This window comes from Dermochelys coriacea, chromosome 10 (genome assembly GCF_009764565.3).
Source record: "Dermochelys coriacea isolate rDerCor1 chromosome 10, rDerCor1.pri.v4, whole genome shotgun sequence".
Taxonomy (NCBI): domain Eukaryota; kingdom Metazoa; phylum Chordata; order Testudines; family Dermochelyidae; genus Dermochelys; species Dermochelys coriacea.
In genome coordinates, this window is record NC_050077.1 from 58,742,781 (window position 1) to 58,769,544 (window position 26,764).

A 26,764-nucleotide genomic window follows, 5' to 3' on the forward strand; every position below is an offset into this window, starting at 1 on the left:
CCCGCTTCTCGGGGATCTCCCCCTGAATTACCCGCATGTCAGGCCTGGGTTAGATCCGTGGGCGCTTCTCTTTCCCTCCACCGCCAGATTTCTGGGCCGGATCCAGACCTTCCTGTACGGGCTCTTGTCGCCGCCCCCTGTTACTGGGCTGGGTTCAATCCCAGGGTGATTCTTCTCCCTGCAGGTCACTGAGCTGAATTCTTCCTCTTCCTCCCCCGAAAAATCTCTCCGCTGGGTTTTGTTTTCTGCCCCATGGTTCCTAGGCTGGGTCTGACTTCCCTTTCCCTCGTCCCCTGGGACTTTCTTTATGGCCTCGGGATCTGTGATTGCCCAGGCTCGTTCCCTGTTGTTCTCTCTAAATCTTCCTCCCCCGCCCGTTGTGTGACGGGAGCGATAAGATGGTCTGTGTTTGAGAGAGAACAAGGCGCACAAACAGCAGAGCATGGGGGTGGTTATTGCCTGGTGAATTGTCTTTTCCCCTCAACAAGGCATACTGTAAACCTCACCAAACCACTTTCAGGCACATAAAAGATGTAAACTGGCTAGGACGTCCTCCTTCTCCCCAAGGAAGAACATCTTCAAGAGAAAGTAGAGTGGTTGAAAGTTGAAAGCTATTGTGTTTTAAAGGTCTGGGAAGACGATTAGCCCTTTGCAGAAAGAAAAGGAGTACCCGTGGCACCTTAGAGACTAACAAATTTATTAGAGCATAAGCTTTCGTGAGCTACAGCTCACTTCATCGGATGCATTTGGTGGAAAAAACTTAAAGCTCCAGTTTCTATGTAATAACTTCCCTGTTTTTGAGGTCACTTGAGTTTTTAAAGGCGGAAGTATGGTTAGTGAAAGAAGTTAGAGCTGCCTTATCTGCTGTGGAAACAGAATATAAAAGCTGGGATTTCCTGGAATGGAACTGTAGTTACAGCTAGGGGCTTAACTGTGTCCCAGGCCAGGGAACCATAGCCTTGGAAGAAGCGCTGTTGCTTTTGACGCTATTTTTATAGTGGCTTCCTAACTGTGAAATGCACTTTGAGATTAGGAGCCTATTAGGGGAGGTGTTTTTTTGGGGGGGAGAGGGGGATGACTCTGGAAATGGAAGGGTTAATGGCAGCATAGATGGAGCAAAAAGAAAAGGAGTACTTGTGGCACCTTAGAGACTAACAAATTTATTAGAGCATAAGCTTTCGTGATGCATCCGATGAAGTGAGCTGTAGCTCACGAAAGCTTATGCTCTAATAAATTTGTTAGTCTCTAAGGTGCCACAAGTACTCCTTTTCTTTTTGCGAATACAGACTAACACGGCTGCTACTCTGAAACCTGTCATAGATGGAGCAGTTGACGGAGGGATGGATAGAGTCGTTGATAAGGGACTTCTACTTATTTGTCACTTATTCTGTTTGTCTGAGCTCTGTTTCTGTACATTGCATTATAAATGGGATTGTGCAAAATATGTCATTTTGGATGAATTGTAATAAAACAATTTTGAAGTAGCTACATGAAGACGTCAGAACACAGGTTTTTAGCCAAAGCCAACAGATAGAGATCCTTCCAAGATAGAGTTGAGAAAGCAATCCAGCTTATGTTGTCAAAACGCACACTAATACTGCAGTATCTAGTACTTTATATAGGTCAGAATATGGACCAAGTTTTGGTACTGATGTTCTTGTAGGTTTGCAAATATTGGGACATAACGTTCTTGTTTTAAAATGTATTGGAGTACTATTCAAGGGTTTTTCCTCAGCACTTTATATAAATTGATTAATTTACTCTGACAATAGGAGCATTTCAGTTAGTTCATCCTCTGTTCTTAAAATCACCACATTCTTGTGGTGGTCTGCTTATTTTAAGCAATAAAATAATGCTTTCAGTAGGAAGCTTTAAGTACTCTAAGAGTAAACTTAGAATGTACAAAAGCAAATTCACAGGATGCTAGTTTTAGGTCCAGATCTGTAAATTTTACTTTGGAAATTCATATTTGGATTAGCCAATGAAAGAGGAATGGGGTTCTATTTTTATATGTAGATATATAGATTTGGGAAACGTATCAAACTTGTGACCTATGTTTTTGTATGTAAACATAATCCTCAGCAGAGATAGTAACATTTTGGGATTGGTGTTGGTATCTGTTTCTTCCCCCCCCCCCCCCCCATGCATGTGACATGGATCAGGTATCATTCTCAGTTTTGCATTATATGTTGGAGGCATAGAAGTCTGTCTTTAATTGGAATCTAAATATGTGTTTTACAGCTGTATAGACAAATATTTTTTAAAAATCAAATTATTTTTATTTAAATCCTTTTTTATTTACATGTTTTTATTTACTTTTCATATTACAGTGAATGTGCAGTACTTATTTTTGTAGAAGCCCAGATTTTATAGATTTTTTTTTTTTATACTAAAACTTCACATTTAAAATGCTAATGTATAGAGGGAAAAGACATATCTCTAACCTCATAAACATAACTGTAAAAGCAGCACAGACTCATTCAAAATTGAGAAACAAATTGCCAACGCTCTATTTGCAACCAATACTACCTTCCAATATAATGAACTTACACAAGTCAAGAGAGCTGAAATAACTTCGGCCAGGCAGTGGTCTTCCGTCAGTGTTTGCAGTTCAAAGTCATTAGGATTTATGCTCTTCAGTCACATTGGTGCTTTTGAAAATACCACCCTCAGAGTGCTTAAATGCTTCTTAAAATGTTGATGTGCACATTAAAAGTTTATAATTTTTGTTAATATGTTCAATGTCTAAATAACTTATGCGATTTTGTTTTGAAGTGACAACGGTTTTATGCCACTAAAAGAAGCTTTCAGTAAAATACATTCACCTTGATGCATTGAAATGAATGTACCTGTTTAAAAGTTAAGTGTTAGCAAGATTAGGTCCTTAATTCTGAATGTATTGGGGTTTTTTGCTCATAACAGTTCTGTAAAATTCAAATACATCTATCAGTACTGGCATCAAAAGGAGCTACATTTATAGTTTAATTACAAATTGTAATCTAAAACTGTCATACTAACACAAATTTTCAAATCCGTTTTTACAAAGCTTTAACTTGATTTGAATGAATATCTTTTTTTTTTTTTTTTTTAAAGTCATCTGACAAATCACCTTGAGTTGAATGGCTCCACCCTGCTTGACACAAAGTTTGTTTTAGAAAACCACTTAAACTGTATACATGCTCAGGTTCCAGAGACAACCGGTTTTCATTGGGTTCCACTTTTAAAAAGTACTGTCACTTAATAAATTGTTCTAGGGCAAAATGATTATTGAAATGTCCTTATTGTGATCTTTTGTAATCATTAATATATTAACCTTCAGAACCCATTTCTACAAACATATATACATAATGTTTAAGGATCAGGGCCTATAGAAACTTATGTCAATATAACGTTGATTAGGGGTGTGGAGAATCCACACTCCTGAGCAGTGCAGTTATACCAGCCTAACTCCTGGTGTAGATAGCACTATGTCAATGGGAGACTTCTCCTGTCAACATAGGTACCACCTCTTAGGGAAGTGGCATACTTGCCTATATAGGAGAAACTCTACTTTCATATAAGTGACGTCATCTATGCTTAAAGAGTTAGACCACTTTCTATTAGCAAATTAAATTATTTTGAAGTTAAGTAAGTGTAGCATTCAGAAAAAAAGTGATCCAGCTCTACAGTTATAGGATTACAGTAATTAGCATATACATACATTTTTCATAATTGGAAGAAGTGGAATCATTTGGAGATCTGTTTGAGAGATGCAAACTTGCTAGCTTCTTGCGCCTAAAGCTGTTAAGAATTTAAGTTAGACTTATCTTTTAAAAAAGTTAGAAACTAGAATCCTGAAATTCATTGTCTATAAGAAATACAAGGTGTGTGATGTAATATCTTTTATTGTAACAACTTCTGTTGGTGAGAGAAACAAACTTTTGAGCCACACAGAGCTCTTCTTCTGGTCTATTACCTCACCCACCTTGTCTCTCTAATATCCTGAGACTGACACAGCTACAATTACTCTTATTGCTTATAAGAATCTATAATGTACAGTTCGAAAAGTTAAATTGAGCACTGTGGAGGCATTTGGCTTAGGGGCTATTCAGTGACTTACACTACTATTGCATCCACAAGCAAGACAATAGTCAATGATGTGTGTGTGGGGATGGGGGGGCGTGTTCTTGACAACATTTAGCACACACCACACACATCAGTTTTCTATGAGGAAGCAGGATGCAACTATTAAATGATGTTAATGAGTTCCAAACAGGGTGGATTTGATTTAAATCACTAGTCAGGAAGGTTCGATATAATCATAGATTTCTACGTAAAAGTGCATTCTTGTTGGTTGTTATAACATTAATACATATTCTTCACAACTCACAGATAGATGTAGGTTTCATTTTCAGGAGGTACACACTATATATATTTTAAGTGATTTATTTTGAAAACTTTTCAGATTAGTTTTACAGCTATATCAGAAAATGAATGATTGGTTATTTCATTTACCAAAAGTAATTGAAGCAGCTATCTATGAAGTCATTGGGAGGTGAACTATCTCCAGTTCAACAGGTTAATCATTAATATTTGGAGGATTTTCTTGCCATGCTCACAGGTTTCAGAGTAGCAGCCGTGTTAGTCTGTATTCTCAAAAAGAAAAGGAGTACTTGTGGCACCTTAGAGACTAACAAATTTATTAGAGCATAAGCTTTCGTGAGCTACAGCTCACTTCATCGGATGCAAATGCATCCGATGAAGTGAGCTGTAGCTCACGAAAGCTTATGCTCTAATAAATTTGTTAGTCTCTAAGGTGCCACAAGTACTCCTTTTCTTCTTGCCATGCTGTATTAGGAGGAGAACATCACCAGACAGACATCTAAATTGTTTTATTTAACTAAAATAACAAAGTTATGGATTCCGGATTTTTTTCTTCAACAGCAAATACAGAATATTTTAACAAAACAAGCATATGAATTTTTGAATTTAAACATTCACATTTTTTAAAATCAGGTTTGTTTTTGTTAAAATTGTTTTTAACTAAAATAGTTGTATGCAATAAAAAAAAAACAAACCCCAAATATTAAATCAACTATGTCAGCTGGGTCAACATGAGAAACTTAAAACATTGGCTTCTGCAGCTAACTCAGTCGTCTTCACCTTCATTTTCCTATTTGTTCATAATCTGGAAAAGAAAAACAAGCTTTCCTGCTTTTTCAGGTCCCAAATGATTTCTCAATTTGGCATGAATTAGTACAAAGGAAGCAGCAGAAGAAGTGAATGCTGTTAAAAGTGAGATTCTCACTTCAACAGTCTCTGAATTCTAGTGCTTAACTGACTTCTACCAGTTCACTGGTGTGACTTTCTTTAAAACATCAGCAGCAAACATGTATTTCTTGAATGGTTCTTATTCCCAAACTGTGTCTCTTTTACGGCCTGCTGCCATTATAGGTTTTCCCTTCCAGTGAGAGAATGGTATGGTAGATCTCAAATCAATGAAAGCTACGCTTGGAAAGACCTGAAGACTTCTGTAATATGCTGCTCAAAACAGTTTCACTTTTGTTTCTACTGCCTGTCTCTCCCTTCTCACATTTATCTCCAGACTACTACTTCTTGTCCAGATCTATTCCACCCCCAACAATCTTCTATTCATTGAGCTCCTTGAAACTTTGCACTTTTAGAGAGAGGTAAGGGATTGACTCAGTGTACACAAATTTGGAGAGGGACGATAGGGTTGAGGTCTGTTGTTTCTCAACTCTATATTTTATTTATTTATTTATTTATTTATTTATTTAAAACATTTTTGGTGTTAACAAGCATGTTATCTCTGGAGACACAAATCCACAGTCTGAGAATTGCAAAACAAAGCCTCTCTGATGGTATCTTCTCGACTGAGCACTGAGTCCAGTCCCATTGGGTAGATGGAAAGATTAACCTAAATCTATACAGAAGCCCCTGGAACCCGATAAGATTGGGTCCCTAATCCATGAACTATTGGAACTCCTTTACAAAATTTTTCTTAAACATTACATGAATATATTGTCTCATAGAATTATAATTTATAATCCCTATTCCATGATGAAATAGCTTTGAGCTATAATATATCTTTATCTTTAGATAGGTTTATTCCTCAAAAAGCATTTTATGAAAAAAATCACATTTAAATTTAAAAAAATCAGTTTTTTATTATTTTTAAATAATTGATTTTTATCCACCCTGGTTCCAAAATGAGTTGCTTCCAGTCTTCAGAGAAGGTGGATATAGTCCATGGTCTTCTGGTTGAGGAATAGAAAAGTGTGGGATAGGAAATGGGCCTGGGAGAACTTTTGGCCTTTAAAGTTAACCTGTGTGATTGGCACATGGGTTTGAGGATCTGGGTTGTCCTTGTTCAATTGTGAGCCATACTACAAAGCTGTACCTGAATTGCTATATCCTTACAAGTGCTGTGTTCACTCATGTCACTAGGACTTCTGGGGATATATTCTGTGGTTCTTTGTGCTCTGGTAAGCTGAGCTGCTCTGATTCTTCTCCAGAGGGTGTGTTACCAGCCCGAACAGAAGTGGCACTTGAGCTTTAATCTATACCCCAAGCTGGACAGCTACGATTTAAAGCACCACCAACCTTATGTGAGAGGGTTTTGTGTGTGATGAGGAGAGGGGATTTAGGAGCAACACCTGGGTGAGCCCCTGAGTTAACTCAGCAGTGAGGTACATGATGGAATTCAAGCGGTTTCTAAATCTAGCTAAGCTAAAAAATTTGATGTAGGTTCATGTGTGACCTTCATTTGTAGTACTACCAAATTTGGATATTCCTTATTTCAGTGATAAAAGAACACTGCCAATTTTAAATTCTTTTTTCATTTTTCTTTTTAAAAGTCTTAGTAAATTGAGTTACCCTTTCTATTGCCATTTTTTGTTTAAAACACATTCTTTTGTTTTTCTTTCCTGTTGTATGAAAAAAACCCACAAATAAGGGAAATTGGCTCTAAGGAAACTTACTAAGCACCAAACTTAGAGGAGCAAAATTGTACTTTTTTTTTTTTTTAAACTATTACATAAAATCATATAAATAGATATGATTTTTTTTTGGTTGGTGTCCCTTTAAAATTAAAGTTCTAGTATTTATGGTGTATCTCTTACATTTGTTAATTTATTTCCTAATGTCCGTTTTAACTTTACTGCATGACTTTCAGTGCATATAATTGAGTGGGGGTCTTTGCAAATATTTATGCGCTGTATTTTTTCGGAATACTTGTTAACAGTAAGTTGGGTGCAGAAGCTGCAGAGTGTCTTAAAATGCATTCAGAATCCTAGTATGATAACTTATATGGGGATATAATACATGAAATCGTTTTTCACAAAGGTTTATCTAACAGTTTGTTATTGCGAGGGAACACTATCAACTTGAAATCTCCAATCAGTTTCAAATACTATATCTGTCAGTGTCCTTCTGCCAATTCTTGTGAACTTAAAATCACACTTTCCTATTTTTTGGGTTTTTTTTCTGCTTCTATATGAAGGACGCGCGCGCACACAGCAAAACAATGAAACTACATTTGATAGCACATTAAGTATAAAGTAAACACACTGAAAGTATACTTTTTCTCTTTCAAAAAAAGAAAAGGACTTGTGACACCTTAGAGACTAACAAATTTATTTGAGCATAAGCTTTTGTGAGTACAGCTCACTTCATTGGATGCATGGCTCACAAAATCTTATGCTCTAATAAATTTGTTAGTCTCTAAGGTGCCACAAGTACTCCTTTTCTTTTTGCGGATACAGACTAATACGGCTGCTACTCTGAAACTTTTCTCTTTCAGTAATCCAAAACATGATGTGGTGTAAATCTGCAGTGCTCTTGGAAAACGTATATGGAACTTTAAGTGAACGGGGTCCACATGGCCAGTTAGACTATGGCATGTTAGAGCACTGTAGATTTATATTTCATTTTCTACATGCCAATTCTGTATAGACATATCCTTAAACGTTAACTCTAACAGTAGAAGCTAAAAAGAAATTTGTGTCCCTTTAAGAGATTTCTTATCTTTTCTACTGGAGAAAGCAGCATGACCCTGCTGAATACAGAAGTTCTCTTGTTAGCTTGAAAAAAAGGACCAGCAATGCAAGTTTCCCTCTAAATGCAGCTCTGTAAAATTCTGTTCAATCTTTCACCTTGATGGAAGGTTAAATCTTATCTTCACATGAGCAAATAAGTTTTGTAACTGGACTGGTAAATGTTCATGAAATGTTTTTTTGCAGGTCTTCTCTAATGTACCTCTGTCTTCAGCTGGCGAGAGTCTCCCTCTCTCTCTAGCGATGAGTAGTTCACTCCCTATGCTGACATTTATAAAGCTGCCAATCGAGGATGACTCTTGCAATGTGGACAGCTGTCCTGTAGGAACTGGGCTGAGACCATTAACCAGTTTCAAATAGCCTGTCAATCAGATTTTACATCAGATTTTATAATGATTTTTGGCTTTTTTGGATTGGGTTTGAGCTACTGACTTCAAGGTAAGACTTGTCTTACTATCAAGCAATGTGTAGTCCTCAATGTAGTTTTGAGTTTAGTAGATTTTAATGAGGATTATTGTGTGCTTTGCAGCTGAGAGATTGTATTTTATTCACAACAGTGATTTACAACATCTTCCTTAAAATGGTGAGGAACTTTTCCACTTGGTCTTGTGAACTATGAAATTGTGTGCCGATGTTATACAAATCTGATCAGACCAGCTATAAATGTTGTTTGTTAGAGTCTGAAATCTATAGTAAACTGTTTAGTGATATTTGTTTAACTTCTTTACTCATGTCTTTAACTCTATATACCATTGAGGTATGAAATAACTTTAGAAATTCCACAGATTTGGGTCATCACTTGGGCTGCAAGTTTATCATGCCGTGAAAAAAGTCATATATAGCGAGATTTTCCTCTTTTGTCTTTTGCCGTTTTGCGTCTGACTCATCTTGCAGCAACATCTCTTATCCAGTGGGGTTGGGGTTGGGCCTGGGCTTTGCTCTCTGCTCTTTGTGTTGTGACCTGACATACCAGGTCACAGAGCTGCTCAGGTTTGGCCAGCCTGCCCCTCTGTTTGGATTGTGCAAAACGTGTTCACAACGCCTAGAGCAGGGCACCAACTCCACATATTGGGCTAGCTCTCCAGCTCCTGCCCCAGGCCTTGCTTCGACACTGGGCAGGGATTAGGGTTGTGCCGGGGTGGAAGATGGTTCGTTCCCCCTCAGGGGGGCGAGGAGGGCATTTTTTATCAATTCAGGAAGCAGTCACAGTAAATGTAGTATCCTGTGACTTTCACTAAATTTGCTGTGATCAGGTTTTTTTTTTAATTAAAAAATACTGTGACAAATCTGCAGTCCTAGTCATTGCTAATTATTGTTGTGGACACATATGGTGTGTCACAGACAAACTACTGATGTGAGTGCCACTGTTTGAAGTAGGAGAGAACAGTATTATCAGTATAACTAATTTTTAGTGGAAGGTAGAGGCCAGATTTTTAATCTAAATATGTGGGTACACAATGCTTCATTTTTTTTTTTCTGCTGCAGTCACACCTGCATATGACATCTTGCATTGTTTCAGTGAAACTATTTGGGCTAACACTTGTAGTATTTTAACAGAATCTTATCGCATAATTTTCCACATAAAACACTTCACCCAAAAAATCGCAAGGGGGGGTGTTTTCACATTTAATTTCTCCTCAAACATCTGGAGTACTTACCATTTAAGAATGTATAAGTGGGAAGTTTAGTGTTCTGGAAAGGTGGCAGATAATACTGGCGAGAGATGTGGTATAGATACAAAAGAAGTACAGTAGAACCTCAGAGCTATGAACACAAGAGTTATGAAGTGACTGGTCAACCACACACCTCATTTGGAACCAGAAATTCACAATCAGGCAGCAGCAGAGACTCAAAACAAAGAAACAAACAAATACAGTACAGTACTGTGTTAAACGTAAACTACTAAAAAAAATAAAATCAAAGGTTAAAAAAAATTTACAAGATAAGGAAACTGTTTCTGTGCTTGTTTCATTTACATTAAGATGTTAAAGCAGCATTTTTCTTCTGCATAGTAAAGTTTCAACGCTGGTATTAAGTCAATGTTCGGCTGTAAACTTTTGAAAGAACAACCATAACATTTTGTTCAGAGTTACAAACATTTCAGAGTTATAAACCATCCCCATTCCTGAGGTGTTAATAATTCCGTGGGTCTACTGTACCACAGACAGCTATGCAAACTTCAGACCACCCTGCCATATCAATCATGATACGAAAGGACTACTTCTAGGACTCTAACCCCTCTGCTGGGATTGATTCCAGAACGGTCAGTGATGGTAACTATGTGGTGTGGCAAGGTTATTTATTGGGAACAGACTGAGTAATAACTCATTTTTCATAGGCCACCAAACAGCCATGATGTATCATAATATATTCTCTGTCAAGAGCTTTACAGATGGATAAACACAATGGGTGAGATTTTTCATCCCCTGCAAGCCAGGTAAAAGGGCTAGTGTGGCGAAAAGGAGCTCTAAAATCTGGATCTGTCCAGGGATGAATTCTCCCAGCCTGGGAAGTGAGGAAGACAGCCACAGATGTCCTCTCCTCCCATAAATCCTGGGAGAAAAGAGTGAAGCTGTAGCATATAGTGCTGTACTGATGGTGCCCATAGGTAACCAGTGGCTGAGCTACTGTAACTTAGATCCCAGTTATATCTGTTACGTGTGACTAGCTCAGAATTAGGAGGATGCAAAGGTGGCTTGAAGCTACCTTGTCACCCCCTACTTCTGTGTGTGAGTTTGTCATCTCTTTGTGCTGTACCTCTAAGTCACTTTCTGTAGTCAATTGGATTCTAAATGTAGACCTCAGAAAAGGTTGAAAGTAAAAAACATTTAGAGGGAAATAGGGAGTGTGGGGATTAGGATTAACAAAAATGTCAGTTACTTGGTTTATAAACTTGGTGAAAGTTGTTCATATGAATGTACACTGAACATTGTTAAACTATGTGGTAGTGGTAATTTTAGTCATTTGTAGTACTTTTCCCTTCCTCTTACCCTCTGTATTCCTGCCCAGTCTATGTACTTACCCTGCTACTACTTTACCATATTTCACTACCTCTGTAACTAATGCTAGCAAGTTTTCACCTGTCTTGGAACATTTGTGACACAGGAGAGCAATGTGTCATAAGGCAGTGTTTTCTGTCACAAAAGTCATGGATTCCGTGACCCCCATGACTTCTGCAGCCGCTTGGGCAGCCTCTGAGCCAGCAGAAGCAGTTTGGGTGTGGAGGGGACTTGGGGAGGGGGCGCTCCCACCAGCATGTCCCTGCAGCTCCTAGTGGAGAGGCCAGGGGGGCTCCATGTGCTGTTCACGCCTGCAGGCCCTGCCTCTGAAGCTCCCATTGGTTGCGCCTCCTGGACAGTAGGAGCTGCGCCTGCAGAGCCAGCGCTTGTGGCGGGAGCAGCAGTGCGCAGAGCCCCCCCAGCCAGAGCTGCGAGAACATGTGGAACCCCGCCAATCCCCCCCAGCACCTGGCGGGGGGGGTCCCGGGCCACCCCCTAACAGTGCCTGCGAGGGTCCCCGGGCCACTGGCCCAAGTTTTAGTTAAAGTCACGGACAGGTCATGGCTGTGAATTTTTGTCTAATTTTTTATCCTCTCTAAAACAGGGTGGATGGAGTAATTTGGCTTTCCTCGGTACTTCGCGTGGATATAAATGGTCCATCCAGTATTACTAACTTTATTTTCAAGGGATATTCATTTTACACACTGAGTTCTGTGCTTAAGGAATTTAAATGAAAGTTGTGACCTTGTAGAGGAGGAGACTCCCACATTGAGAACACCTTATCCTCTGGCCCTGATGTAGAGCAATCTGCTGTTCTTCTTTTAGTGATTGTCTGTCTCCACAGATTCCATTCTTGGTGCACATGTGCCCCATGCATGGAAAATCAGATTATTTTTAGGTGCGTGTCTGGAGTCGCACCTTTGCCTTTGGAGCGGGCTCAACCACTACTCAGTTCCTTCTGCCCACCTGTGAGTGAGATGGAACCCTTTGCAAAGTACTCATCCCTTCCACTATGTGAACTAGATTTTAAGTTTAGTTATAGTCATAATTAGTGTTAGTGTAGTTAGTAGAGTTGATTGATGAGGTTTTTGTTGCCTATGGCTTAGCCACCCAAATAAACTTTGTAGTTTCCTTTCGCCTAAGTTTCCCCTCCTCCCCGCCCATGCAGGGGTACTTCAAACATGGTAGACACCAAGCAACCAGGGTTAAAAACTGCATCTCATTTGACTTGATTGTATACCTGTTAATGATAGGCACTCTCTGTACCTCCATGTGCTTCCCAGAGGAAAATGTACCAAAGTGTTGCTATATGTATTGTTCCTTTTTGAAGTGTACACAGAAGGAACTTGAGAGAGGCAAGACTCAAGCTTCCACTACTTGAGAAGTCTATACAAGTCTCCATGGGCTTGGAGACCTGAGAATCCTCAGCAGACAGGTCAGTCTCTTCCAGCTAATGGAGTCTGGAGTGGAGTCATGGCTCATGAGGGCTACTACTAGTCACCCCTTTTGTTGTCAATGTCCCAGAGAGGCAGGAAAGACCACCGCTCCAAGGGGCTAGGTGTAGGTTATCCAACACCATGCAGGAGACATGAGCCACAGCTTTCCTTAGGCTTCTTCTGTCAACAGCCATAATCAGAGGGCTGTGTTAGTAGCTTGGTACCAAAGAGCAGGATAGCACCAACAGTTCCTTATGATTATAAGGACCATGCTGCACTCAGTACTGAGTTCAGTGTCCAGAACCTTGACAACAAATACTTCCCTTACAGTACCAGTGTTGGTCACCTCTCTATCAGCTGATGCTTCAGCACCAGCTGTCTGTGCTTCAATATCTTGACATCGAACTAGTATCTTTCAGTTGGGCTGAAAATGTTTAAGGGAAATTATTGCTAAATTCCCAGCTTCTTGTTTCCCATGTGTCTCCAGCCGAGTCTCATTGGTACTGGCATCTCCATGCCTTAAACAAGGCGTGTCAGATAAGACTGTCTTTTCCCTAGAAACAGTTTACTTTTTCCTCTTCCTCAGAAGAGCAGAGGACTCGAGCAGGTGAAGTCTGTTTTCCCTGCAGGTGTTGCAGTGGGAGTCTGGGAGGAAATCCAGAGAGTTGTGGTCCCCCCCCCCCCGGGTATTAAAAAGAGATCTAGGGAGCACTTTAGTTGGTCTCCCCCGTGCCTCCTTCCCCACATTATCCATATCAGCTATGCTCATACTGGTTCCCTTGGGGTATAAAACTCTGCTCCAGAAAGTCAGCATCCTCATTTATATTGAGGGTCAGATCTCATTCACCTGTAGACAGATTCAGACTCCCAAACTTCTCAGCTAATTCATCTGCAGCTGTTAGGTCAAGAGAAGGACAGGTGGGGATGATCATTACTTGCCTGAGCTGGAGTACCTAGCACCTCTTGCTATATCCTTTTCTTCCCCCAGAGAAGCCTTCAGTCCTGCATCGTAGCCTCTGTTTGAGTTCAAGGTCTGTCAAGACCTAATTTCTACCATCCTTTTCCTTAGGAGAAGTAGCATAAATCCATGGGTATCCTTAATACAGCAGCATCAGGAAGGCTGTGTATTCACATAAATCAGGGATTACACAAACCTGCCAAGAAAATTCCAGCTACCTGCAAGGGCACTGACTGGAGGTATAAGGTTCCAGCTAAAGGTTCAAGTACTCTTACCAGCCTTCTGCATTTGACTCCCTGACAATACAAGCGGCCTAAGGGGAGGCAAAGCAGCAAGGTCTACCAGAGTCCACCCTTGATAAGGATCCTAAAAATCAATACCTTTTTGGCTGGAAGGTCTGTTCATTTGCAAGCTTACAAATGAGGATCGCAAACTGCCAAACAGTACTCTCTTTAGTTACCCCTCATGTCCCTTTTCAGAGACCCCTCTCATGAGACTGTTTAAAGCAGGAGTTAGACTCCCTTTTACAACTGAGGGCAGTGCAGAAATTTCTCTTAGAGTCAAGGACAAAGGTTTTCATTCCCACTACTTAATCCCAAAGAAAGGAGGTTGGAGACCCATCCTCGGTCTTTGACATCTGTTGTTTCAAATTCCATATAGTTGACTTAGTTTCTACCATCCCTTCTTTGGGTCCTGGGCCCATTTTGTTCTGTTATGACCACAGCAACTGTCACCTTAGTGGTTCTGCCTGACCCTAGTCTCCTAGAATGGAGGCCAGATCCTGCATCCAGACCCAGAACTACACCTGACAGCCTGGATGCTGGCTGGCTGAAGTTTACGGAGAAACTTTTGAACCAGGAGTTCAAAATGTTTTGCTTCAAAGCAGGAAATCTTTGTTCAAACAGATGTACAAGGCCAAATAGAAAGGCTTTCTATCTGGGCAGCTCAACTTTTGCCATTGACCGCTTCAGTTGCAGCAATACCGGACTGTTTGCTATCCCTGAAGCAATCTGGACTATCAATGAGCTCAAAGTCTATCAAGCAGTAATAGTTGCAGATCATCATCCAATCCAGAGCACACTCTATTTTGGCACCCTAAGTGATAAAATTTCTGAAAGGATTTCTTTGATTTTTTTTCTACCAGTTAGGGAGCCGCTTCCTTCCTGGTACCTTAATATAGTACTAACTGGATTGATGGTGTTCCCCTGTCTTTGGGCCCATGACAGTCTGCTTCCTTTGCCACCTAGCAGTGAAAACAGCATTTTTGGTGACCATTACATCAACTTAGGAGCAGTTAAACCCTCACTCCCAATTCCCTGTAAATGGTCTTTCTACCAGGACTGTTACCCTTAGACCTCACCTGAAGTTCCTGCATTTGGTGGCTTCAGAATTCCATACAGATCAGTCCATTCACCTCCCAGTTTTCTTTCCCATGCTTCATTCTAACATGGGGGAATTGAAGCATCACACATTAGACATAATGAGAGCATTCTCTTTTTTTATTTAGGTAGGCTTGGTCCTAAAAATATGTCCTTGACATTTGCTTCTATGACCAAAGATTGTCCTGTATCCACTCGGAGGTTATCCAAGTGGGTTTCTGTACAAGGATTTTTTTTATTGATTAGTCAAGAAAGATTTTCCCCCTGGTCATATTGGAGTTTATTCTACTAGAGCACTGGCATCCTCTGTTGCCTGTTTGGATAATAGTCCTATACTTGGGATATATAGAGCAGCTACACAGAGCTTGATCTACAGCTCGCTATTCCATAGTGCAGGCTTCCAGATCAGATGATGGTGTTAGTAAGGCTGTTCTGCAATAGCTATTCAAATAGAACTCTTTGTACCACTCTTCAAGCAACTAAATAGCTACTTGATAGTCATCTGTACAGTCAAAGAATGTTTGCCTTCCAGTAACTGATTCAAGAAAAGGAGTACTTGTGGCACCTTAGAGACTAAGAAATTTATTTGAGCATAAGCTTTCGTGAACTACAGCTCATTTCATCGGATTCTTCAAGAGGTCTTGTCCACACAGATTCCATGACCCAACTGCCTTCCCTGCTAATTTGGAGCCCTGTGCCCATGGGATTCCATATTGGCAAGGGAACTGAGTGATGCTTGAACCTACTCCACTCTTTATTGCGTTGGCTATAAGCACGGGTGGTAAGAGCACATAGGACGCAGGCAGGGCTCCAATGGATACTGCTATTCAAAAAGATTTCAATCTTGTGTGCATGGGCCAGAGTGGAATCTGTAGACAGTACAGCTGAAAGAACCACACTTACTGTAAGGAAAGTAACTGTTCTTTGTTTTGTCTTTGAGAAGTTACGGGCTGCCAAGTTATGTCCTACATTTTGGGTTACCTGATACATTTTTTTGAATGGGGAAAATCATTAGATAATTGTGCTGCTTCCACTGTTAGCTTGTGGCCATTTGCATTCCTCAACATAACTCAAACATTTCTAAGTCTTCGGGGAAAAAATAAGCAGAAGTACTGATTTTTATTTTATTTTTTTTTAGGTGCCCAAACAATGCAAAACACCCATACAACCAGTGTAACCATGTGTACTTACAATGGTTAATCTTCTTGTCTTTCTCCTTCCCTTCTGTCTTGTCTTAAATTAGACTGCACACTCTGCAGTGCAGGGACCGCATCTTCCTGTGTTGGTATAACACCTGTCACAATGGGGGGGTCCAATCCTGATTGGGCCCTTTGGGTACTATTGTAATATTAATGTTAACTTTGTGTGTTTCTAAAAATCTTTTTCTAAGGTAACTTCATTCAGTGTGAAGCCTTGATGTTTATTTGTAGAGCCCTTAGCAGATACAGATCATTTATCCATGGATAGAAATCGGTATCCGCTGAACTGTAGGGCTCTCCTTGGAACCACAATGGCGAAAGGAGCAGAACGTAGGACCACTGCTCTCAGGAGCCTGTGCCCGCAGCTCCTCCCGTGCTGCTGTACAGCACCCATCTCTTCCACGCAGATGTCTGTATGACTGCATCTCCTGTCTGTGGTCTGTACAGCTGCACCGGAGGACAGGGATGGGGGCAGGGCTGGAGGAGCTACCAACATGGGGCTCTGGCTCCTGGGAGTGCTGTTCCCATGTTCTGCTCCTTGTGCCGCTTCGGTTCAGTGGATACTGATTTCTATCCGCACAGGGCTCTATTTATTTGGTACAGAGTATTCGAAGATTGAAACCCATTCTAGGAAAGCGACATATGAAAAGGCATATGCCATAGATAGTGCTGCTGCATCCTTTAGAGGGGCTCAGGTTACCCTATTCCCATGAAAGTGGCAATAGCTTTTTCCTAATACAGCAAGAGAAGATCCTTCCACAACACTAACCTAGCTAGGAACACACTGCTGAAATGCACAAAAGGGAATATGTAAGTGCAGTGAAAATCCCTAAAATCTTTCAGTGTCTACTTTTTGTGGGGAGAAATTGCAATATTGGTTCCTGGTAGGTTACTATATGGAAGTAACTGATGAGGGTTTAGCAAAGTCTGTGTTGCTGCCAGCAGAAACAAGTTATTGCAAGAATTCCTAAGGCTGATTATTCTTGCTATTTTATCACAAAATAGCTACTGTGCCAGAGATGGCCTTTAAGCACCGAGTACTGCAGAAAAGGATCTGGGGGTTATGGTAGATCACAAATTAAATGAGTCAACAGTGTAATACTGTTGCAAAAAAGCGAACATCATTCTGGCATGACTCTCATTGGAGCTACAGTGTTGTAAGCAAGACAGGAAGTAATTCTTCCACTCTATTCAGCACTGATAAGGCTTCTGGAGTACTGTCCGGTTCTGGGCATCGCACATGGGGAAAGAGGTGGACAACTTGGAGAAAGTCCAGAGGAGAGCAATAAAAATGATTAAAGAACTAGAAAACATGACCAGAGAGGAAAGATTTGAAAAAATTCTTTTAGTCTAAAGAAGCGAAGACTAAGGGGGGACATAAATCTTTAAGTGTGTAAATGTTTGTTTATAACAAGGAGGGTAACAATTTGTTTTCCGTATGCACTGAGGACAGCACAAGAAGTTATGGTGACAGAGTATATGGAAAAAGCTAATGTACTCGATGCTTTTTTTTTGCCTCTGTCTTCATGAACAAGGTCAGCTCCCAGACTACTGCACTGGGCAGCATGGTATGGGGAGAAGGTGACTAGCCCTGTGTGAGAGAGAAGTGGTTTGGGACTATTTAGAAAAGCTGGATGAGCACAAGTCCATGGGCCCGGATAAACTGCATCTGAAGGTGCTAAACGAGTTGGATGATGTGATTTGCAGAGCCATTGGCCATTATCTTTGAAAACTCATGGTGATTGGGGGCGGTCCCGGATGACTGAAAAAAGACTAATGTAGTGCCCATCTTTTAAAAAAGGGAAGGAGGATGATCCAAGGAACTACAGGCCAGTCAGCTTTACCTTAGTCCCTGGAAAAATCATGGAGCAGGTCCTCAAGGAATCAATTCTGAAGGACTTAGAGGAGAGGAAAGTGATCAGGAACAGTCAGCATAGAGTCACCAAGGGCAAGTCATGCCTGACTAACCGAGTTGCCTTCTATGATGAGGTAACTGGCTCTATGGATGAGGGGAAAGTAGTGGACGTATTATTCCTTGACTTTAGCAAAGCTTTTGATACGGTCTCCCACAGTATTCTTTCCAGCAAGTTAAAGAAGTATGGGCTGGATGAATGGACTAAGGTGGATAGAAAGCTAGCTAGGTTGTCGGGCTCAACAGGTAGTGTTCAATGGTTCCGTATCTAGTTGGCAGCTAGTACCAAGCAGAGTGCCCCAAGGGTCAGTCCTGGGGCTGGTTTTGTTCAATATTTTCATTAACCATCTGGAGGATGGTGTGGCTTGCACCCTCAGCAAGTTTGCAGATGACACTAAACTGGGATGAGTGATAGGTACGCTGGAGGGTAGGGATAGGTTCAGAGGGACCTAAACAAATTAGAGGATTGGGCCAAAAGAAATCTGATGAGGTTCAATAAGGACAAGTGCAGAGTCCTGCATTTAGGATGGAAGAATCCCATGCACTGCTACAGACTGGGGACGGAGTGGTAGGCAGCAGTTCTGCAGAAAAGGACCTAGGGGTTACAGTGGACGAGAAGCTGGATAGGAGTCAGTGTGCCCTTGTTGCCAAGAAGGCTAACCGCATTTTGGGCTGTATAAGTAGGAGCATTGCCAGCAGATCCGGGACGTGATCATTCCCCTCTATTCGGCATTGGTGAGGACTCATCTGGAGTACTGTGTCCAGTTTTGGGCCCCACACTACAAAAAGGATATGGAAAAATTGGAAAGAGTCCAGTGGAGGGCAACAAAAATGGTTAGGGGGCTGGAACACATGACTAATGAGAGGCTGAGGGAACTGGGATTATTTAGTCACCAGAAGAAAAAAATGAGGGGGGATTTGATAGCTGCTTTCAACTACCTGAAAGGGGATTCCAAAGAGGATGGATCTAGACTGTTTTCAGTGGCAGCAGATGACAGAACAAGGAGTAATGGTCTCAAGTTGCGGTGGGAGAGGTTTAGGTTGGATATTAGGAAAAACCTTGTTTTCACTAGGAGGGTGGTGAAGCACTGGAATGGGTTATCTAGGGAGGTAGTGGAATCTCCTTCCTTAGAGGTTTTTAAGGTCAGGCGTGACAAAGCCCTGGCTGGGATGATTTAGTTGGGGATTGGTCCTGCTTTGAGCAGGGGGTTGGTCTAGATGACCTCCTGAGGTCCCTTCCAACCCTGATATTATGATTCTATGATTGCAGCAGCAGAGACTTAGGTTATTAGGAAAAACTTCCCAACTGTAAGGATAGCTAAGCATTGGAAGAAATCGCCTACAGAGGTTGTGGAATCTGTTGGGAGTTTTTTTAAGAACAGGTTAGACAAAGACCTGTCACAGATGGACTAGAATAGGGGCAATACACCAGTAACACACCAGTCTTCTCTTCTCCCCCCCCCCCACCTGCTGGAAAAGAGGTGCTGAAAATTTTGACAAGGGGCTGTCCCAGGACCCGACTTCAGGGTTCCACTTTTCACATTGTCTGAAATCTGATAAATATGAAGCAGTTTCCCCTATCTCTGCTGGAACAGAGAAGAGCATTCGTTGTTTCTCACTCATTCCAGAGCTTCTTGGCTATTATGAAAGTGGGTGGGAATTCTGCTCCTTTACTTCACCTCAGTTCCTTGGGTGCTGCTCTAGTTAGATGTCTGTTGGTCTCCCTCCTTTTTTGCTGCTGAGGGTGGGTGTGAGACTGTTTTCTACTCCCTCCAGCAGCCACCATTGAGTGTGCTTCCCCGTAAATGGCTCAAATGTGTGCCTTTGCTCATAACTTTCCTAATCAGTAACAGAATGATACTGACCTAATTATTAGTTTCACTGCTCTCCACATGGTCACCAATAAACAAGGAAAACTAATACTGGTAACTTTCGCTCGCCCACTCTGATCAGCAGAGGCACTGAGATAATCTTAAAACAAGACTGAGGAAAACAGTACATTATTGGTTTACTTTCAGTTCATGTTTGGAAGGTTTTTGGAACTGTTTTACGTTGTAGAAGTTTTTTTGTTTTTTGTTTTTTTTAAGAGAGCCTAGGTCCTGCAGAAGTGAAATCACTTGCCCAGGAGACTCCTTGTTGTCCTCAGGTTTCACTTCTGTTGATCTTGTAGTAACTAGTGAAGGAGACTTCCAGTAAATATTAACATCAGCATAAATTCAGAAGAGAGGTGAACTTTCTTGCCTTTTTGTTCATTACCACTTATTTGAAAAGAGATGAAGCACCATCATACCACTGTTAACAGCAATGATAAATGCCAAGTGATAAAAATTTGAAAACATTGATTTACTCAAAATCAAATCTGATGTCAGTTGTTGGCTAGTACAAGACGGTTCTTTCAGTTTAGTGACATCTAAAATTTGATTTCTTTTAAATGTTAATCTTTAAGAAGAACCTTAAATAACTCAGTCTTGTTTTTCTTGGAAAAAATGTGACTCATCTGAAGTTTGCTTGGGGAAAAAAGTGCTTAATCTCTATTTGTAAGTATACCATTGTTACCTGAGATGCAAATGGTTCCTTGTAAATTCATTACACGATAAGTCTCAAATTCTTGAAGGTTCATGGTTTTCTTCAGATATATTTTTAATCTATTCAAATTTCACTCTACAATAGAAGACCAGATACAAGCTAGAAATTTTCTAATCTTGAAGTCCTGTGTGAGCACATGTCATGCTCATGGTTGGACTAAATGTTGGATTAAGGAGAGTTAATATTTGATAGGAACATACTCTAGAGCAGTGGTTCTTAACTACTGGGGTACTTGTAGGTCTTCCAGGGCTACATCAACTGATCTAGATATTTGCCTAGTTTTACAGCAGGCTACATAAAAAACACTAGTGTAATCAGTACAACTAAAATTTCATAAACAATTATTTGTTTATACTGCTCTGTATACTATAAACTTAAATGTAAATACAATATTCCAATTTATTTTATTATTATATGGTAAAATGAGAAAGTAAGCAATTTGTTCAGTAATAGTGTGCTGTGACACCTTTGTATTTTTGTCTGATTTTGTAAGTTTTTAAGTGAGGTGAAAATTGGAGGTACACAAGACAAATCAGATTCTTGAAAGAGGTTCAGTAGTCTGGAAAGGTTGAGAGCCACTGCTCTAGAGACTGGCTGATAAGTAGAATGCAGTTCTCTTTCAGTTTTGGGTTTTCTTTCACTACCGTACTAAAGATGTCTGACGGAGTATCTTAGAGACTAGATTTGATAGAAACATCATCAGGCCTTTACTCAAAGCAAATCTTTGGTTTAAATACTGAATATGTTTTCCAAGGGATAGTCTGCTGTGGCAACTTGCCTTAAAATAGTATTTTTACTTGAATAATTTGTATTTATTTTGTGATTTATTTACCCAAAAGTTTAATCTGAAATACAGCTGTCTTTCAGTGAATTACTGATTTTGTTTATTTTTTAGTTCAACTTCACAAATAGGCTGAAGTATAAGAGTATGTGACTGGTGTCCCTGTGGGGGCCAGCTGTGGTCACTCAATTAGGGTGAACTGCAAAGATTGGGGCAGACAATCCTCATAAAGCTGGTGGATATTCCATACTTAAATTTACCAAGCCTGTACAAAACAGCTTCTTTATTACATCCAGGTACCAAGTCAAATATGATGCAGATTCCTGTGAATCTTATTTAATCATATAAAAGAAAAGGTTCTACCAAACCCAAAGCATCGGACGCATTACCACCCAGGTTATTGAATGTTCCAGATCTTACTCAAATACACACTATAGCCAATTATTATTAACTAAACTAAAATTTATTTAAAAACAAAAGAGCATGATTAAAAGATCAATATACATACAGACATGAGCTCAATTCTTTGAGGTTCAGATTCGTAGCAGAGATGGTGAGTTTTCTGGTTGCAAAGAGTTCTTTCAGAAATAGCTCATAGGTTATAGTCCAGTGTCCAAATATCATATTCAGGGTGTACCCGCATAACTGGGATCTCAATCTTATGACTGAAACTTCCCCCTATGAAGCTTAAGCAGATCTGAGATGAGCAGGACCCAAGGGTCTTTTTATACAGTGTTCTACCATCCAGGCCTGCTTTGTCAAGTGGCTAAACAATTCAGCTTTTGATGTAACTTTTTGCTTTCTAAACCCCACCATTAATTAGTTACACAAATTAACATGGGGCAATTTGTCCATTAGGCAGTCTAGTACAAACTTCAGAGACATAGACAATGACATTATTTTACCCAAGATTCATCTAAATGTTAATATTCCCTTTTGATCTCTGAATCAATTATATTGACAGGGACTGTCTCTTTACGGGTAGCATCTAAGATTAGCACAATTAGTATTACTTCTAACAATATAGATTTGCATTTCAATGTTCTAACCTATTTAGCACTAATGGCCCTAATTATCATTCGCATACCTTTCTAACAAGACTTTTAAAGGTAGGCTTTGGGTCATTCACCCTACAAGCTGTTTAACAGTTTCTAGCCATGTGTCACAGAGGTTATATAGGTTTCAGAGTAGCAGCCGTGTTAGTCTGTATTCGCAAAAAAGAAAAGGAGTACTTGTGGCACCTTAGAGACTAACAAATTTATTTGCGCATAAGCTTTGTATTAGAGGTTATACATTGCTTTAGGTCATACTATGAGGCAGTGGCTCTATCTTGTTTTCAGCTATTTGTAACTATTGGACCATATTGAGCTGAACTGGCATAAATTACATGATGCAAATGCTAGTTTTACAATGCAAAACTTTCTTAATGAAACATAGAACCGGAGTCTTCATGAATTTCTGAAGCTTACTGCTTGTTAAAGAATATTTCCAGTAAAAGTTTTTCTTGTATTGTCAGTGTTGTCAAAGACTTCTTGCCAGAACAGTCTTCCGGGTGGTGGGACGAAGACCAGGACTACGCTAAAAAGTTAGGTTGATCAGCTACATTGCTCAGGGGTGTTAAAAAAGCAAAAACCAAACATCTCCCCCTAAACCACACCTTTGAGCAAGGTAGTTAAGCTGATGTAACCACTGATGGTAGACCATGTTAGGTCAACAGAAGACTTCTGCTGTTGATGTAACTACCATCTCTCAGGGAGATGGATTACTTACATTGATGGGATAACTCCTATCGCTTTAGTAAGCATCTAAGCTGAAGTGCTATACAATGCATTTCTAGTGAAGATGTAGCCCAAATTTATTTAGCTCATATACAATAACTAAAGGGGAAATGAGCCACATAATTACAGATTTAAAACTGGAAATAGGCAGAGTAATATTCTTAAAGAGAAGGATACAAAACAAATCAAGAAAATACAGGCAAGTGTTAAAGAACTATGTACAAAGTGAATTGACAAAGGTAAAAACACAAATACGTTTATATGGTGTACCAAAATGCAGCTTCTCTACTACAATCCAGAATAGCAAACTTCTAAAACCACATCTAGATATATCCAAAGAAAGTCTTGCTGCAAAACATCTTCTGTAAACTCGTGTTTGTAAGAAGGCATATGATATGTCCAAAGTAGTTCTTTCCCCACTTTTCTTGCTGAAAACTGGGGCTGTCAGTTAATCACAGTTAACTCTCACGATTAACTAAAAAAAATTAATTATGATTAAAAAACTTAATCTCTATTAAACAATATAATACCAATTGAAATGTAGAAAAACTATCCAAAATATTTAATACATGTTCAAATACATTGATTTCTATTTCAACACAGAATACAAAGTGTACAGTGCTAACTTTATATTTTTATTACAAATATTTGCACTGTAAAAATGATAAATGAAATAGTATTTTTCAGTTCACCTCATACAAGTACTACAATGCAATCTCTTTATCATGAAAGTGCAATGTACAAATGTTGATTTTTGTTTGTTACATAACTCTTTTGTTTTTTAGAGCAATGTATAATTTAGAGTCTACAAGTCTACTCAGTCCTACTTCTTATTCTGCCAATCACTAAGACAAACAAGTTTGTTTACATTTACAGGCGATGCTGCTGCCTGCTTCTTATTTACAATGTCACCTGAAAGTGAGAACAGGCCTTTGCGTGGCACTTTTGTAGCCAGGTTGCAAGATATTTACTGCCGGATATACTAAACATTTGTATGCCCCTTCACGCTTCAGCCACCCTTCCAGATGATAAGCTTCTATGCTGATGATGCTAGTTAAAAAATAATGCATTAATTAAATTTGTGACTGAACTCTTTGGGGGAGAACTGTATGTCTTCGGCTCTGTTTGACCCGCATTGTGCCATATATTTCATGTTACAGCAGTCTCGGATGATGACCCAGCACATGTTCGTTTTAAGAACACTTTCACAGCAGATTTGACAAAACACAAAGAAGATACCAATGTGAGATTTCTAAAAATAGCTACTGCACTTGACCCAAGATTTAAGAATCGGAAGTACCTTCCAAAATCTGAGAGGGACGAGGTGTGGAGCATGCTTTCAGAAGTCTTAAAAGAGCAACACTCTCATGCGGAAACTACAGAACCCAAACCACCAAAAGAGAAAATAAACCTTCTGCTGGAGGCATCTGATTCAGATGATGAAAATGAACATGCATCAGGCCACTTTGCTTTGGATTGTTATCAAGCAGAACCCATCATCAGCATGGAAGCATGTCCTCTGGAATGGTGGTTGAAGATGAAGGGACAGATGAATCTTTAGCGCATCTGGCACATAAATATCTTGCAACACCGGCTACAACAGTGCCATGTGAATGCCTATTCTCACTTTCAGGTGACGTTAACAAAAAGCGTACAGCATTATCTCCTGCAAATGGTAACCAAGTTTTTGTCTGAGCAATTGGCTGAAGTAGGACTGAGTGAACTTGTAGGCTCTGAAGTTTTACATTGTTTTATTTTTCAACGCGGTTATTTTTTGTACATAATTCTACATTTGTAAGTTCAACTTTCATGATGGAGATTGCACCTGTACTTGTATGAGGTGAACTGTAAAAAACAAAATAGTATTTTTCAGTGCAAATATTTGTATTCAAAAATAAATATGTGAGCACAGTACACTTTGTATTCTGTGTTGTAATTAAAATAAATATATTTGAAAATGTAGTAAACATTCAAAAATATTTAAATAAATGGTATTCCATTATTTAACGTGATTAATTTTTTAATCGTGCGATTAATCACACAATTAATTTTTTTTGATAGCTTGACAGCCCTACTGAAAATATGTTGCTACTCCACTGTTTGAAGTAGTGGATGATAGATGGTGTGTTCAGCGGTCTAAGCTTCCCTATTCCTTCATTTTGTTTAATTTACCAGACAGCTTCTAGCTAGAGAGTAACCAGAGCTAGATGCAAATACTTTAGTGTAAGGGAACACTAGTAAGCATGAGAAAGTAAGGTCAAGTGAGAAGTCATTCTGCTCAAAAGGAGGAAGAAACTGGGATTCTTCCGGATCCTGTCCTTGGACCCTGGTGGATGGGGCAACAGCTTCTGACTATTAGATGTATGATTAATGTAAAGCTCTCAAATTGCCCTCCAGCTGATGCAAGGAGAGCTGCTTCCCCCCCCCCCCCGCCCCCAATTCAAGAGATCCTCTTTGGGATTCTCACTCCTGGGTGCCTGTTTCCTATTAGAAACTGGTAGAACTGAAACTGTTAACCTTTTTTGTTCCTTAACCACATATGTAGCAGGTAGAAGAGACCTCCCTCCCTCCATTGCTTGTGTGCCATAGGATTCTTATCTGTAGTCAGTTCCTTGAGCATAGCCAACAAGGGGCTCTCTGCAGAAGCACTGTCTCCATTTGGTACTATTGTCTTTTCAGCCTACTTCAGGTAAACTCTGTAGTATTCCTCTTCCTTTCACTGAGGCCTGGTTCTTTCAAATACTCATTTTACTTTGACTTTGCTCTTTCACTGCTGCTGGTTCTGAAGTGCTGATGGAATACTGACCTCCAGATACCTAAGAAGAACTTCATTTCTGTGACTAAGCTTTGCCTTTTGAGTTTCAAGCACTTCAGAGATTTCAGGCTTGGTGCTTGGCATTCATTCAGTTTTGGAGCTTGGAGTCACTTTAATGAACATATGGTTTTGGAAACATTTTCCCAGAGTTTACATCTTCTTCATATGCTTGATCAAAGGGAAAAAAATAAGAGTTCTACTTGAAGCAGACTAACCACCCTTAGAAAATCACTCAATTCATTTAATTTCCTATGAGTTCCCGGGCAATACTGTTGCTAAGATGACTGTGTCCAAATGACTATCCTACTGAATTGTAAATGGTAATGACCTGGGTGGCCTAACTGTGTAAGGCTGTGTGTCAAGGCTCATTTGATGTGACACTGAACAGCTTCTACTGACTTACTCAGGGCTGTATTCATTAGGCATATGAAAGGCAGATACATGGTTCTCTTTCCATATGTTTATAAAGCACCATTACCGAGATTCTGTCTCTAGAAGGAATTCCACTTTGGATTCTCAAGGTTGGAGAACCTCTTTCTAAAGTCAGAATCCAAAAACGTTTCTTCCCCAGAGTTTATTTTAGGATGTACTTTTCTGAGTTGGCCACACTTTCACTTTTTTTGTTCTTTAGATGCCCTCTACAGGCTTTCAAAGTCTTAAGCCTGATGCTTTTGGGAAGTATCTTCCCTTTCTCTTGTTTTTAAAACTTTGTTCATTGCTGGTCTTGCTCTTGATAGTTTTCATCTTTTCTTTTGAGACATCCTTCAAAGTACTTATTCTTCAGCAGTGAGAATTGTGCCCAGATGGTATTTTGTGTTAGGGATAATGACTACTTTTCTGAAGATCTCCTCTACTAGGATTCTCACC

The 26,764-nt window shown here is 39.9% G+C and overlaps 1 protein-coding gene across 1 annotated transcript in view; it reads left to right on the top strand.

Annotated features, from left to right (window-relative positions):
- ADAM10 (ADAM metallopeptidase domain 10) overlaps positions 1-26,764 on the top strand; it is a 145,508-nt gene that overhangs the window by 585 nt on the left and 118,159 nt on the right. The gene's annotated exons all lie outside the window — the stretch shown is intronic.